Source organism: Macaca fascicularis, chromosome 7, assembly GCF_037993035.2.
Source record: "Macaca fascicularis isolate 582-1 chromosome 7, T2T-MFA8v1.1".
NCBI lineage: Eukaryota > Metazoa > Chordata > Mammalia > Primates > Cercopithecidae > Macaca > Macaca fascicularis.
In genome coordinates, this window is record NC_088381.1 from 20,125,463 (window position 1) to 20,139,344 (window position 13,882).

Sequence of the window (13,882 nt, forward strand, 5' to 3'; positions counted from 1 at the left end):
TAGAGACAAGGTTTCACCATGTTGGCCAGGTTGGTCTCCAACTCCTGACCTCACATGATTTGCCCGCCTTGGTCTCCCAAAGTGCTGGGATTACAGATATAAGCCACTGTGCCCAGCCCATATTCATTCTTGAATTCACAAGGACATCACCATCATCCATCACCATCATTCTCATTATTTCATATTTATTGAGCACTCATAATGTTCCGGCCCCTGACTCCAATGACCGTATTACCCCTCCTACCCACTCCCATTCCCATCCCTGGATCTTTGGAAAAAGCTTCATAATCATATCTGGCCCTCAGATACAATGATATAAGGACAAATTTCTTGGGGACCCTGGAGTGTTTGGTCTTTGGCCAGTCTGTCCCTGGCACAACTACAGAAATATATATATATATATACACACACACACACACATCTATATGTGTATATATATATTTATTTATTAAACCTTTGCTTGTATCTGTACAATACTGATCTCTGCTCATTGCTTAAAATAGAACCTGATTATCTCTACTACTACAGCATCTCCTGAGCCAAACAGCCCACCACAGAGGGAGGCCCAGTTTCACAGACTGGCTAAGAATCCTCTAGAGCATTTTAAGTAGTTGCTTTGAATTTTGTACAGCAGTTTAATACCTACTTTTCCCTAGAGCTATTGCCCAGAGGAACAGGACTGAGGCAGAAGGGGCACTTGGGGATGATATGGAAAGATCTATAAGGCAAGTCTAAAGATTTAGTGGCCATGACAGATGTTTGGGGAGGGGACTGTATTTTCCATACATTTCAGATAGCCATCCCGGGCTCACCTGAGGAGTGCTGGCAAAGACAAGAGTCCCCCGAATGCACATATGGTCTAAGCATACCTTGAGAAGTCGTGACTATTTCCCCAGAAAAGTGAAGACCCTAGAGTCCCCTCTTTTGCATTTGCTGTCCCCAGATGAAGCAGCATTTCCTTTAACAATCTATGATTTCCTAGGATGCTCAGAGAAGGCTGGGTAATGAGAGACCAACCCACCCCAAGGAAATCCTATTCAAGTCTAATGGTTAGGTGAAGAGCCAATGGCTTCTTTGAACCTAAAACTGGCTCCTCCTTAAGCACAGCTCTGGCACAGGTATGCTTCATACCAAGAGAACTACTTCCCCAGACACTGCTGGTGAGAGCTGGCCAGTGAGTTAGCCAACAGAAAAGGTTGCTGGCTCAAATGGCTGGTATAGTGTGACACCACTAATGAGAAAATTAATCACATGTTGCTGGTGGAAGGGGTGAGTGCTGGTCATGGGCTAGAGACTGGCTCTGAGGGTTTGGATCACTAGATAGATGCTGGGCTTGAGGAATACCCTCTCCAGGCAGCTGATGGATCACCTCAGGGACCACCCAGGACTTCTAATTTATCTCCTCAGGGACCTCCTGGGCCTGCAGATCAATCTCCTCAGGGAACTCTTGGGATGGTTTATCAATCTCAGGGATGCCCTGAGATAACAGACTGATCGCAGAAGGCTCCTGGGCCAGCCTGCCAACCTCCACAGAGAACTCCTGGTATGGCTGGCTGACCTCCTCAGGGATCTCTTCAGCTGGGCTGCCAACTTCTACAGGGGTTTCCTGGACCAAGCCACCAACCCCTACGTGGGACCTATGGACCAGCTTGCCAGCCTCCACAGAGACCCCCTGGCATGGCTGGCTGACCTCCTCGGGGTTCTCCAGACATAGCTGGCAAACTTCCTCAGAGACTTTCTGGCACAGTTGGCTGGCCTTCTGGCACGGCTGGCTGATCTGAGGGACCTCCTGGCATGTGTGGTTACCATTGTCATGGTTCTCCTGGCATTGCTGGCTGATGTCAGGGACCTCCTGACATGGCTGGCTGAGCGCCTCAGAAATGTCCTGGCATGACTGGCTGATGTCAGGGACCTCCTGACATGGCTGGCTGACCTCCTCAGCCACCTCCTCGTATGGCTGGCTGGTTTCCACAGGTGGCACCTGTGGGGACTGATTTGGTTCAAAAATCTCTTGTTTCCCTTCTATGGAGAGCTCTTGTGCTCCATTCCCAGGGGTCTCCCGGAGCAGCCCAAGGCATTGATGTTCTTCAGTCACGTGTGAATTTAGGGAGGGTTGATCGCTGAAGCCAAATTGGGAGTTACCATCTACTGTAGTAGGGGAAGAAGGACCAGCACTGGACACAGTGCTAGAAGGGCCACTGCTGTCTGTAAAGCAAAGTCAAGAGATCAAGTCAGAGAAGCTGGAAGAGTAGGCTGTACCCTGTGCAGATAGTTCAAATGCTAGAATGGTTGGCCTATGCTACTTACGTCTTGAGGGAAGAGTGTCTGAATTCTTCCTAAGTTAAGCAGAGACTCCTAAGTTTGCTTAGCTCAAGAACTGTCACCCTGGCCTAATGTATACTTTGAGAGTAACAATAAGGTACGTATAAGACTTCAGGAAAGAGTGCTAAGACCCACTTCATCTGGTTCTTTCACAAATACACTCCCATCAGAATTCCAAGTTCCCAAGGCCTCTCATTCCTACTTTGGAAGAATATGAATACTTTAGCCCAGTGGTTCATAATCAAAATCATGAAAAATTTTTTTAAATGCTAATTTCCAGTTTTCAACTCCAGAGATTCTAATTCTATAGGTTTAGTGTAAAGGTGTAGCTTGGAGGAGGGAGGAGGATGAAGGCAATATAATTTTGTTGGAACACTCCCAGTTGATTCTGATGTATACCTTCTGTTAAGAATCATTCTTTAAAGCAATCAATGTATTTCTAGGGCAGAGGTAATCATTATTTATAGCCCAAATGATAAGTTGGCAGGAGAATGTAGAAAAACCATGTAAATCAGAACAACAGGAAAGAAAATGGTTTACCTGGCTGGGTGCGGTGGCTCACGCCTGTAATCCCAGCACTTTGGGAGGCTGAGGCAGGCAGATCACTTGAGGTCAGGAGTTCAAAACCAGCCTGGCCAACATGACGAAACCTTGTCTCTACTAAAAATACAAAAATTAGCCAGGCATAGTGGCGGCTGCCTGTAATCCCAACTACTCAGGAGGCTGAGGCAGGTGAATCACTTGAACCCCAGAGGTGGAGGTTGCAGTGAGCTGAAATCATGCCACTGTGCTCCAGCCTGGGTGATAAAGCAAGACTCCATCTCAGAAAAAAAAAAAAAAAGAAAATGGTTTACCCAAAAATGGAAGACGGCCATGGAATTTCTACATGGCAGTTCTTAACCTTTCTAGGGGTCAGTGGCCCCTTTGAGGTGCTAATGAAAGTCCAGGAAAAATGTATATAAGAATATTCACACTAATCTTTACGTGTGATTCCTGAAGCTCATAGACTCTACCCTGAAACCACATCTATGGATCCAGGGTTAAGACTCTTGTAAGTCTTGGGACATACAATGAATGTTACAGGCTTGTGCAAATTATATACACAGAAAACATTAAAAAACTGATTTCCTAGATCCTGACAGTAGTGTAATAAAGACCTCAGAGTCTTCAATTACACTGTGGGATGATTCCTACTCCATCTGCTACTGCTTCATTGACCTCTAGTATGGGACTAACCTACTTCTCCCTTGGTAAAAATCATTTTTATTGATAATATTATAACGATATATTAAAGCACTATGGTATCAATAATGACAGATTCTGGGAAAAGGGGACATCGGACCATATTGCCATTGAAGGAAACCTCGAAAAGTTGGTAAACCTGAGCCTACAAAGGCTCAATCCATCATTGAGTTGAAGGTGTGCTAGTTATCTCACTTCTGTAAAGAATCAAAGGAGGGGCCGGGGGCAGTGACTCACGCCTGTAATCCCAGCACTTTGAGAGGCCGAGGCAGGCAGATCACAAGGTCAGGAGTTCGAGACCAGCCTGACCAATATAGTAAAACTCTGTCTCTACTAAAACTACAAAAAAAAAAAAAAAAAAAAAATTAGCTGGGCGTGGTGGCACATGCCTGTAATCCCAGCTACTCAGGAGGCTGAGGCAGGAGAATCACTTGAACCCGGGAGGCAGAGGTTGTAGTGAGCTGAGATCACACCATTGCACTCCAGCCTGGATGACAGAGCAAGACTCCACCTCAAAAAAAAAAAAAAAAATAATCAAAGGAGGCATGCTTCAAGCAGAATAAGAGGCCAGGTGCGGTGGCTCACGCCTGTAATCCCAGCACTTTGAGCCGGTGGATCACTTGAGATCAGGAGTTCGAGACCATCCTGACCAACATGGCGAAACCCCGTCACTACTAAAAATATAAAAATTAACCAGGTGTGGTGTCATGTGCCTATAATCCCAGTTACTCGGGAGGCTGAGGCAAGAGAATCACTTGAGCCCGGGATGTGGAGGTTGCTGTGAGTCGAGATCACGCCACTGTACTCCAGCCTGGACCAAGACTCCGTCTCAAAAAAAAAAAAAAGAGAAGATCATGGTTTTGAACCAACAAGCCTTTAAGAGATGTGGAGCCTATTTCTGGTGCAGATATACAGACCCGAAAGAAGATGTTTACCAGTGAGGCTACACACCTGATACTGAGTCAAAAATCTGATACTAGATGGAAAAAAAGAAAAAGAAAAGATGTAAGCTGAGCTTTACCCAAGTAAAGAAGTAGCCTTAATATCCTGCTAGTGGTCTGATTCAGGCAAATCAAAAAGGTCAAACAGAAACAGAAGAGGGAGAAGGGTAAGATTTCCAGGGGCACAGAACTCATAAACCCTCCAGGAAACAGGTAAAAAGAGCAATGGCAAGGTGAGTGTAGGATAATGTGAAATTCAGGGGAGGAATTCTTGGTGTCAGAGAGGAAAGTTTCTTCTTCAAACAGGGTGCCAGAAAAAGGGCAAAATTCTACAACTGTTAAGTCCAATGCTGAATGAAGTAAGAATCTTTACTTTAGTCCTATCCAAGTAAAATAATGAAAGGCATGTTTGATTTCAGTTATTCCCCAGAGGCAGGATGATACTTCACCAGTGCCTCTGGCCCACATCCCCACCTCCAATTACCACCAGTAGCGCCTCCTCTCTATGGTCACTCTAACAATTCTGTGTGGCTCCACTGTTCACATTGTTACCAAAAACAACTAGTGATAGATTATAGATAATAAACAAGAGATGGGAAAAAGCAGCACCTCAACTTAAACTAAAAACTGAAAACAGACAACAGAGAGAAGGGTCATGTAAAAATAAGTAGCAGATTTTAGTCTCTCCTGCTCCCAGCTTTTTCTGTTTGTTTGTTTGTTTGTTTGTTGTTTTTGAAACAGAGTCTCACTCTGTCCCCCAGGCTGGAGTGCAGTGGCACCATCTCGGCTCACTGCAAGCTCTGCCTCCCGGGTTCACGCCATTCTCCTGTCTCAGCCTCCTGAGTAGCTGGGACTACAGGTGCCCACCACCACGCCCGGCTAATTTTTTGTATTTTTAGTAGAGATGGGGTTTCACCGTGTTAGCCAGGATGGTCTTGATCTCCTGACCTCGTGATCCACCTGCCTTGGCCTCCCAAAGTACTGGGATTACAGGCGTGAGCCACTGGGCCCGGCCTCCTGCTCCCAGCTTTTCTAAATATCTAAGTTGTCTGCTAGTCATCTTTACCAGAGAAAGCTGTAGAGATCAAATAGGGATCAAAGGAGAATGAAGTCTCCATTCTTTCTTCCCCAAAGGGCCCTTTGAGTAATCCCAGCTACTCAGGAGGCTGAGGCAGGAGACTCGCTTGAACCCGGGAAGCAGAGGTTGCGGAGAGCCAAGATCGTGCCTGGGCAACAAGAGCGAAATTCCATCTCTCAAAAAAAAAAAAAATTATTCCTAATACTGCAGAAAAGCTTCCCTCCAATGAAATAGAAGGAACATGGAGAACAGAGGTAAAGAGAGAATAAACAGATTCTCCTTTCATCTTAGAAATGGCAGATGAGACTGCTTCCCAGAATGGATACTCCTGGTCGTTCAACCCTCACCTTCTATTACCTCATGCAACAGGCCCCTCATTCACCAATCACTCCATTCTTCTTGACTTTTGTCTAGGCAGTTCCAAAAGGATTACTTACACCAAGGGGGCTTCTCAGAGCGCTGCTGGAGTTGCAGGGGAGGTGAATGAAGAGTACGTGGTGGAGAAAATGGGTTATCTGAGGCCTGGCTGCTGTGCATGGAATCAAAGAGGGCTGGAAAGGAGGTAGGGTGAAGGGAGAGGGAAGAAAAAAAGACATTTGAGGAAGAATCCAGGAGCCATAGGTTCTTAACATAAGTCAAAGCCAACTTACCCTTCCTTGGCTGAGAAATAGCATTTCCTGGGGACCCTTCAACCAAACCATTTTCAATTTTTTAAACTTTCTTTTTTTCTTTTTTTCTTTTTTTTTTTTTGAGACGGAGTCTAGCTCTGTTGCCCAGGCTGGAGTGCAGTGGCCGGATCTCAGCTCACTGCAAGCCCCGCCTCCCGGGTTCACGCCATTCTCCTGCCTCAGCCTCCCGAGTAGCTGGGAGTACAGGCGCCCGCCACCTCGCCCGGCTAATTTTTTTTTGTATTTTAGTAGAGACGGGGTTTCACCGTGTTAGCCAGGATGGTCTCGATCTCCTGAACTCGTGATCCGCCCGTCTCGGCCTCCCAAAGTGCTGGGATTACAGGCTTGAGCCACCGCGCCCGGCCTCAATTTTTTAAACTTTATATTATGAACATTTCAAACATATATTTTTAAAAAGTAGTTGAAAGACTGGTGCAGCCAATGCCCATATACCCGTCTCCTAGATTTAACACATTGACATTTTTGCCATACTTGTTTCATCTATTTCTGCATGCTAAAGTGTTTTAAAATAAATGATAGACATTATGAAACATGTCACCTCTAAATACTTCAAAATGCATCTCTAAAATATAAGAAATGGCTGGATGCAGTGGCTCATGCCTGTAATCCCAGCACTTTAGGAGGCTGAGGCAGGTGGATCACTTGAGGCCAGGAGTTCGAGACCAGCCTGGCCAACATGGCAAAACCCCATCTCTACTAAAAATACAAAAATGAGCCGGCATGGTGGCACATGCCTGTAATCCCAGCTATTCAGGAGGCTGAGGCTTAAGAATGGCTTGAACCTGGGAGGCAGAAGTTGCAGTGAGCTGAGATCTCACCACTGCACTCCAGCCTGGGGCACAGAATGAAACTCTGTCTCAAGAATAATAATAATAATAAAATATAAGAATTTTTTCCAGCTGGGTGTGGTGGCTCATGCCTGTAAACCAGCACTTTGGGAGGCCAAGGTGGATGGATCACTTGAAGCCAGGAGTTCAAGACCAGTCTGGTCAACATGGAGAAACCATGTTTAGGTCTCTACTAAAAATATAAAAATTAAGGCCAGGCGCAGTGGCTCACACCTGTAATCCCAGCACTTTAGGCAGCCGAGGCAGGCAGATCACGAGGTCAGGAGTTCAAAGACCAGCCTGACCAACATGGTGAAACCCTGTTTCTACTAAAAATAAAAAATTAGCTGGGTATAGTGGTGCATGCCTGTAATCCCAGCTATTTAGGAGGCTGAGGCAGGAGAATCGCTTGAACCCGGGAAGCAGAGATTGCAGTAAGCCAAGATCACATCATTGCACTCCAGCCTAGGCGATAGAGCAAGACTCTGTCTCAAAAAAAAAAAAAAAGAAAAAGAAAAAAAATTAGCTGGGTGTGGTGGTACATGACTGTAACCCCAGCTACTTGGGAGGCTGAGGCACAAGGATCACTTGAACCCAGGAGGCAGAAGTTGTACATGAGCAGAGATTGTGCCACTGCACTCCACCAAGGGCAACACAGAGAGACTCTGTCTCAAAAAAAAAAAAACAACAAGGAAAGATATACATAAAGAATTTTTTCCAACATAGCCAAACATCATTAACAAGCTAAACAAAATTAAAAATTATTCCCTAGTATTATTCAATATCCAGTCCATATTCAAAATTTCCCAATTATTCCCCCAAATGTCATTTATAAAAGCATCCAAACATGAACCATGCACTGCATCTTATGTCTTTGAAGCCTCTTTTAATCTAGAATAGTGCAGCCTCTCCTTTTTTTCTTTTTTTTTCTTTTTTCTTATGATTATTATTATTTTTTTGAGACGGAGTCTCACTCTGTCGCCCAGGCTGGAGTGCAGTGGCCGGATCTCAGCTCACTGCAAGCTCCGCCTCCCGGGTTCATTCCATTCTCCTGCCTCAGCCTCCCGAGTAGCTGAGACTACAGGCGCCCGCCACCTCGCCCGGCTAGCTTTTTGTATTTTTTAGTAGAGACAGGGTTTCACCCTGTTAGCCAGGATGGTCTCAATCTCCTGACCTCGTGATCTGCCCGTCTCGGCCTCCCAAAGTGCTGGGATTACAGGCTTGAGCCACCGCGCCCGGCCTCCTTTTCTTCATAGTAACTTTTTTGAGACAGGGTCTCACTGTCACCCAGGCTGGAGTGCAGTGGCGCGATCTCGGCTCACTGCAAGCTCCGCATCCCGGGTTCATGCCATTCTCCTGTCTCAGCCTCCTGAGTAGCTCGGACTACAGGCGCCCGCCACCACGCCTGGTTATTTTTTTTTTTGTATTTTTAGTAGAGACAGGGTTTCACCGTGTTAGCCAGGATGGTCTCGATCTCCTGACCTTGTGATCTGCACCGCGCCTGGCCAGCTCACTGCAGTCTTTACCTCTTGGCTCAAGCGATCATCACACCGCAGCCCCTTGAGTAGCTGGGACTCAGGCACATACCACCACTCCTGGCTAATTTTTTGTATTTTAGTAGAGATGAGATGGGTTTTACCATGTTGCCTAGGCTTATCTTGAACTCCTGGGCTCAAGCAATCTGCCCGCCTCAGCCTTCCAAAGTGTTAGGATTACAGGTGTGAGCCACCATCCCCAGCCCATAGTAACTTTTTGAAAAGAAGGCCAGGCATGGTGGCTCATGCCTGTAATCCCAGCACTTTGGGAGGCCGAGGTGGGTAGATTGCTTGAGGTCAGGAATTTGAGACCAGCCTGGCCAATATGGAGAAACCCCATTTCTATTAAAAATACAAAAATTAGCTGGGCGTGGTGGTGGGCACCTGTAATCCCAGCTACTCGGGAGGCTGACGCAGGAGAATCACTTGAACCTTGAACCTAGGAGGTGGAGGTTGCAGTGAGCCAAGATCATGCCACTGCACTCCAGCCTGGGCAACAAAGCAAGACTCCATCTCAAAAAAAAAAAAAAAAAAAAGAGAGAGAGAGAAAAGAGAAAAGAAGAAAGAACAGGCCAGTTGTCTTTGCAGAAGGTCATGTCCCACATTCTGGACTTGTCTGATTGTTTCCACATAAAATCATTTAACTTATTTTACTATCCCTTGTATTTCCTATTAACTGGAAATTAGATCTAACTTAGCTGATTTATTTTAAATAATTTTGTTAAGAATACTTTAAGAGGTGATCCCATGTACTGTATATTGCATCACAGTGGAGGCATATTGTCTCATTGTTCCATTATAAGTAAGGCTAAGTTTACTAACTAGGTTAAGGTGGCACCAACAAGATCTCACTGTGAAGTTTTCCCCTTCTGATCAGGAGTGATCCTTTGAGGAACGTCTAGTTCTCCACCATCAACTGGCATATTTTCCGTAAAGAACTTTCCTTCTGCAAATGGGACTATTTGATTATACTGAACTACAGTTCTCACTGAAAAGGCAGAATATTTATTTCCCTTTAATTGGTTTTCAGAGTAGAGAGTGTGAAAAATATTCTCCAATAGTGACGGATGAGTATTAATTTGTTTTATTTATTTAATTTTTTGGGGGGAGACAGAGTCTTCCTCTGTCACCCATGCTAGAGTGCAGTGGTACAATCACAGCTCACTGCAGCCTCAAACTCCCAGGTTCAAGTGATCCTCCAACCTCAGCTTCCTGTAGCTGGGACTACAGGTGCATAGCACAATGCCTAGCTCATCTTTGTATTTTTGTAGAGATGGGGTTTCACCATGTTGCCCAGGCTGGTCTTGAACTCCTGAACTCACTTAAGTGATTCCCCTGCCTCGGCCTCCCAAAGTGCTAGGATTACAGGTGCGTGAGCCACCTCACCCAGCACCCAGCTCTTGTTTTCATTCTTTATGAGCTTGTGGATTTTTATTATATATATTCAGTGTGTGTGTGTGTGTTTCTTTTTTCTTAGAGACAGGGTCTTACTCTGTCACTCAGGCTAGAATGCAGTGATGCAAGCATAGTTCACTGCAGCCACAAACTCCTGCGCTCAAGCAATCCTCCAACATCAGTCTACTGAGTAGCTAGGACTATAGGTGTGTGCCACCATGCCTGGCTACTTTTCTTAATTTTCTTGGAGATAAGATCTAGCTATGTTGCCCAGGCTGGTCTCAAACTCCTAGGCTCAAGCGATACTCCCACTTCAGCCTCCTGAGTAGCTACATTCAGCATACTTTAATCAACTATAGTAATTATTCTCTCAAATGCTCAAATTGTCCCAATTTTGGTCACTGGGAGCCTCTTTGGGGTTGACTGCTTCCTTACTTTCCTTTACAACATGCTGCAAGATCATCCTGGGCTTTCTTTGCCCTCAACCATGCATTCTAAACAAAACTGGTTTTTGGTGGGGGTAAAAAAATCTTAGCTATTCCAATGGTTTATGGTCCACCAAATGGTCACAATACATAAACAGATATATATCTGTGGTGTTAAATTTTCATGTGGTAGGAGGTAACCAGGGAAAAAAATTCTTAAAAAAACTCCTGGGATGGAGAGTAATTTTTAAAAAGTTTTAAAAAACCCTGCTCTAGACCAAAAATCAAGTTATTTCCCCATGGAATCCTGGTTACTTTTAGTGGAGAATGGTACATAGAGACCAAAATCTAGTTGCTAAAGGAGCTCATGTTACATTTGCCAATGCATAGTACTAGAAAAAGCACTTAAAAACCAGAAATCATATTGATATTTCCAATTCATATTTATCATTACAGTATTTTTAAATCTTTTGAATTTATACTTCTATCTAATTTATCTTACTTTGAAAATCCTGGTTCCTAACAACAGGAACATAATTCCTTATTTGCATTACTCTATAATGTGTATATATATAATATATGTATTCATACACTATATACATAGTATCAATATCACTGTAGTATCAATGTCACTATTAACAATTAAACTACTGAATAAGGATTACAATTATAGTTCTTTTTGTCCCACCAAAGAACTGATAAAATATTCTAAAGTTATCTGAAAAATTATTTTACCTGTGTGGTTATGTTACTGTTTTGATATACAGTTAGGGTCATTTCTTTCTCTTTTTTTTTTGCAATTTTAGGTTTTGCTTCTTTTATTTTTTGATTTAACTTTGTATTTCAAAAAACATTTACAGGCTCACAAGTCAAAGCTATATAAAAAGGCATATTCAGAGAAACTGTTTCCTTCATGCCCTTTAGCCCCATTCCCTGTTGTTAACTCTAGAGGTAATAAATTTTGTTTCTGGTTTATACTTTTAGCAAGTTTTTAAAATTTATTTTTATCTTTATTTTCATTTTTTTGTTTTTGAGACAGAGTCTTGCTCTGTCACCCAGGCTGGAGGGCAGTGGCGCCATCTTGGCTCACTGCCTCAGCTTCCTGAGTAGCTGGGACTACAGGTGCCCGCCACCACGCTAGGCTAATTTTTTGTATTTTTAGTAGAGACGGTGTTTCACTGTGTTAGCCAGGATGGTCTCAATCTCCTGACCTTGTGATCTGCCTGCCTCGGCCTCCCACAGTGCTGGGATTACAGGTGTGAGCTACCATGCCTGGCCTCTAGCAAGTATTTTTTTGTAAATACATATGTTTTTTTTCTTTATTTCCCCTCTCTACTTACAATATAGATAACATACTATTAACAGTCTTCTACATCTTGTTTTTTTCACTTAATAATATATCCTGGTGATTACTTCATATCAGATCATACAGAGCTTCCTCATTAGTTTTAACAGATGCATAGTATTCAATTGAGTGGACATACCACAGTTTTTCAACCACTCTTGCACTAAAGAACTTCTGAGTCATTTCCAATATTTTGCCACTTTAAATAATGTCACAATGAATAACTGTATATAAATGTTATTTCAGGCTGGGAGCAGTGGCCTACATCTATAATCCCAGCACTCTGGGAGGCTTAGGCGGGAGAGTCATTGAGGCCAGGGGTTCAAAACCAGCCTGGGCAATAAAGTGAGACTCTGTCTCTACAAAAATTTTTAAAAATTAGCTGGGTGGATCACGAGGTCAGGAGATCGAGGCCATCCTGGCTAACACAGTGAAACCCCGTCTCTACTAAAAAAAATACAAAAAACTAGCTGGGCGAGGTGGCGGGTGCCTGTAGTCCCAGCTACTCGGGAGGCTGAGGCAGGAGAATGGCGTAAACCCGGGAGGCGGAGCTTGCAGTGAGCTGAGATCCGGCCACTGTGTTCCAGCCTCGGTGACAGAGCGAGACTCTGTCTCAAAAAAAAAAAAAAAAAAAAAATTAGCTGGGTGTGGTGGCACATGTCTGTAGTTCCAGCTATTTGGGAGGCTGAGGCAGGAGGATTGCTTGAACACAGGATTTCCAGGCTTCAGTGATCATGCCACTGTTCTCCAAGCATGATCATACCACTGTAATCCAGCCTAGGTGACAGAGCAAGACCCTGTCTCTAAAAAAATACATAAATAATGTTATTTCAACGTTGCATAGAAATGGCTTCAGAATAGATTCTTAAAAGTGGATTATTGGGGCCAGGCGCGGTGGCTCACGCCTGTAATCCCAGCATTTTGGGAGGCCGAGGCAGGCAGATCACGAGGTCAGGAGATCAAGACCATCCTGGTTAACACGTTGAAACCCCGTCTGTACTAAAAATACAAAAAATTAGCCTAGTGTGGTGGTGGGCACCTGTAGTCCCAGCTACTCATGAGGCTGAGGCAGGAGAATGGCATGAACCCAGGAGGTGGAGCTTGCAGTGAGCCAAGATGGTGCTACTGCACTCCAGCCTGGGTGACAGAGCAAGACTCTGTCTCGAAAAAAAAAAAAGTGGATTATTGGATCAGAGGTTAACTATAATTCTGTGAGATACTACAAAATTTACCTCCATAGAGACTGTACCCTTGTTGCACACCCATCAACAATGTACAGGATTTCTAGTTTCACCAGACTTGCCAAAAGAGTGTATTATCAAACTTTTGGATTTTTTCCAATCTAACAGGTGAGAAATAATATCTCAGTGTAGTTTTAATTTGCATACCTCTTATAGAAGGTTAAGCATAATTTCGTATGTACAATGGCTATCTGCATTTCTTTCTCTGTACACTTTTTTTTTTTTTTTTTAATTGAGTGATGGGGTTGTTCAGGCTGGAATGTAGTAGCACAATTATAGCTCACTCCATCCTGGAACTCCTGGGCTCCAGTGATCCTTCTGCCTCGGCCTCCCAAAGTGCTGCTGTTATAGGCATGAGTCACCACATTTGGCCTAATTTATCAATCTTTTTTATTGATTCACAAATTTGACTTTGAGTCAGAGTTAGGCTTTCCTTACTTTCAGATGATAAAGGAATTTACCACTAACACCCTGCTTACTTTTAGCACTTGCATGGTTTAATTTTTTTTTATTGAGGTGAAATCCACATAACATAAAAGTTAACCATCTTAAAGTGTATAATTCTGTGGCATTTAGTACATCCCCAGTGTTGTGCAACCACCACCTCTATCTAGTTCCAAAACATTTTTGTCACCCCAAAAGAAACTCCACATCCATTAAGAAGTCAATCCCGGCTGCTCTGCCTATGGAGTAGCCATTCTTTTATTCCTTTACTTTCTTAATAAACTTGCTTTCACTTTATGGGGGGGGAAAAAAAAAGTCAATCCCATTCCATCCTACTCCCAAACCCTGGAAACCACCAATCTGCTTTCCGTCTCTATGGATTTACTTATTCTGGATAT

The 13,882-nt window shown here is 43.9% G+C and overlaps 1 non-coding gene across 39 annotated transcripts in view; it reads right to left on the minus strand.

Moving 5' to 3' along the window:
• Positions 1–168: 168 nt before the first annotated feature.
• Positions 169–13,882, minus strand: part of LOC101867431 (inositol hexakisphosphate and diphosphoinositol-pentakisphosphate kinase 1) — a 61,182-nt gene continuing 47,468 nt past the window's right edge. For all 39 annotated transcript variants that reach the window (XR_012414884.1, XR_012414875.1, XR_012414879.1 and 36 more), the window contains 2 exons: positions 6,021–6,134; positions 169–2,205 (listed from right to left, as the gene is read on the minus strand). This is a non-coding gene — a transcript (inositol hexakisphosphate and diphosphoinositol-pentakisphosphate kinase 1). The remainder of the gene's footprint in view (positions 2,206–6,020; positions 6,135–13,882) is intronic.